We start from the raw sequence: 2988 nt of genomic DNA on the forward strand, positions 1-2988 counted from the left end.
TGTTTCAAGATGCACCAATCTGGTCTTTTGAGGTGGCACACCTGTAATCCTAGTGATTTGGGAGGCTGGGGCAGGACGATTGCTTCTTCGCCTAAGGCAATTTAGCGACTCTCTCTCAAAATTAAAAAGACAAAAAAAAAAAAAAAAAAAAGGGCGGGGGGACTGCGGCTGTAGCTCAGTTATAAAGTGCCCCTGGGGTTTCCATCCCCAGTACGCCCCCGCCCCCGCCCCCATCCCCAAAAAGGAAAAAACTTAAAAAAATGCATCAGTCTGGGACCCCACAAACAGAAAGCATTAGAGATATTTTAAGGATTGGACATTTAGAGGTCTTTGGGGTCAAGATGACTCCCACTCGCTCCCAGAAAAGGTAATAAAGTAGTCCCTAAGGCAGAGATTATTTGTCATTATCTCTGAGACAATCTAGGGGCATCTGGCTGATTTGGGGTTTTTTTAGGCTTACTTTGGTTTTGCTTCCCTCATGAATAGTAATTAAGGAATCTCATAGAATGACATAGTTTTAGTTTTATCATTGTTCGACGGGGATTGCCCTGAAAGGTTTTAGTCAATTCTCAGTCTTAACTTATCTTGACGATCTTGGAAGGCACAAATACTTGCGTGACTTACAGAGGTTCCCAGCTTTTCTATCTGTCCACTTTTAACTTGTCCGAGATGCCCCTCACAGAGAACCTACCTCAGAGACGAAGCGACGGTGAAGGGGCGCTTCACACAGAAACGAAGTGTGCTGATTCAACCGCCCAAAGACAATCAACCAATCAGAGCAGTCAGGCTGTGAACTTGAACTAGCCAATCAGAGGTCAGCAAAGTGGGTGGGCCAAGTGAGGCAGAAATGGGGTCTGTTAATCCAGGCTCCAGGGGCAGGAGGTTTTCTTCCCCCAAAGTGGGTGGAGAGTCTGAGTCTTGTTCTGAAAAAGCAACTTTGCTCTCCTCTGTTTGGCTACTGTAGGGTCTGTTGATTTAAGTGTCTGTTCACATGCTCAGATCTTCCCTTTACATTTATTCTCTATTTTCCTACCCAGCACTGTGCACTTATTAGGTTTTTAACCAAATGCGCGCGCGCGCGCGTGTGTGTGTGTGTGTGTGTGTGTGTGTGTGTGTGTGTTTTACCATCTCAAATCAGAGAGAGAGAGAGAGAGAGAGAGAGAGAGAGAGAGAGAGAGAGAGAGTGTTACCATCTCAAATCATTAGTCTTCAACTTTTCAGGTAAAGCGATCTTTCCTAGGATCTCTGTAATAATTTAAGACTATGTATTTACATTTATAGCAATAGTATTAAAAATAGTACCCATGCTGTGGATGGTGGTGCATACCTGTAATCCCAGCCACTCGGGAGGCTGAGGCCGGAGGATCACAAGTTAAAAGCCAGCCTCAGCAACTTAGCGAGACCCTCAGCAACTTTAGTGAGACCCTGTCTCAAAATAAAAATAAATCAAAAGGTCTGAGGATGTGGCTCAGTGGTTAAGCACACCTGGGTTCAATCCCCAGTACCAAAACAAAACAAAACAGTAAAAAAAATAAAACAACCCCAGTATCCATGTTTTTAAGTTTTACTGTGTAGTCTTTCAGGGGGCTTACAAGTCACTTCCTTTAAGAAGTTTCACCTACCACCTCTCCCATCAGTGACTCCAACACTGCCCTCTGGAATTTACATTCAAAGCCTTGATGTCTCTGAACTGTCCCTTTCAGAATGACAAAGAACCCTCTTATGGCCCAAGGAGGAGTAGAAACCCTGGATCCATCACAAATTTACAAATCTCTTTACTTGCGAATTCTCAGTGATTTTCTTTGCTTTTCTTTCTTTCATGCTGGAGATGGAACCCAGGTCCTTGGGCACTCTAGTCAAGCATTCTATCACTGAGTTACATCCCTAGCTCTCATATAATTTTTTTTTTTTTTAAAGAACTGAATTTTTTTTTCTTTTATTTTTTTTTAGTTTTTGGCGGACACAACATCTTTGTCTGTATGTGGTGCTAAGGATCGAACCCGGGCCGCACGCATGCCAGGCGAGCGCACTACCGCTTGAGCCACATCCCCAGCCCTCTCATATAATTTTCACAAACTTCTTTTGAGTTCAAGTACTGTTACCGTTGCCATTGTGAGGATATTGGGACTGAGGCTTAGAGAATTAAACAATCTGCTTAAGGTCACACAGTCAGCAGGTGACAGCAGGCAGGGGGAAATGAATTTGCCCCCAAGTTGAATTGAATCCAAAATCTGCTTTTACTTTTTTTTCCCTTCAGTACTGATGATTAAATCCAAGAGTACACTACCATGAGGCTACATCCCCAGACCTTTTTATTTTGTAACACAGGATCTTGCTAAATTGCAGAGGCTGGTCTGGTATGTGCAATCCTCCTGCATCAATCTCCAGAGTCCCTGGGATTACAGGTGTGCCCCACAGTGCCAGCAGGTGACGGCAGGCAGGGGGAGGCATAAATCCAGGGTGAACTCAGAGTTCATTTTTAGTTATTCTACTATATTGCTTCAATTATTTCTGTGTTGACTGACTGAATGAATCTTTAAACTGAAAGCACAGCATAATTTACATAATTCCATATAATCGCTCCAAATTTCTTCTGTTAACAAATTGCCATAAACTTTATAGCATGAAACAACAGAAGTGCACAATTTATGTAGATCAGAAGTTTGAAATCAATTTCAACAGACTGAAATCAAGGTGTTGGCAGGACTGCATTCCTTTGGAATGCTCTAGGGGAGAGTCTGTTCCTTGCCTCTTCCTTCTCCTTTTGGCTGCCAGCATTCCTTGGCTTGTGGCTCCGTTACTCCAATCTCTGACTCTGTAGTCATGTGGCCCTTCTTGTTTTCTGTTTGTGTCAAATCTCCTTCTGTCTTCCTCTGATGACATTTGTGATTGCATTTAGGACCCACTTGTAAAATCCAGGATAACATCCTTACTAACATTTGCAAATAATAATTTTCCAAATAAGAGCATTTATAGGTTTCAGGGATT

This window comes from Spermophilus citellus (genome assembly GCF_964194105.1).
Source record: "Spermophilus citellus genome assembly, chromosome: X".
NCBI lineage: Eukaryota > Metazoa > Chordata > Mammalia > Rodentia > Sciuridae > Spermophilus > Spermophilus citellus.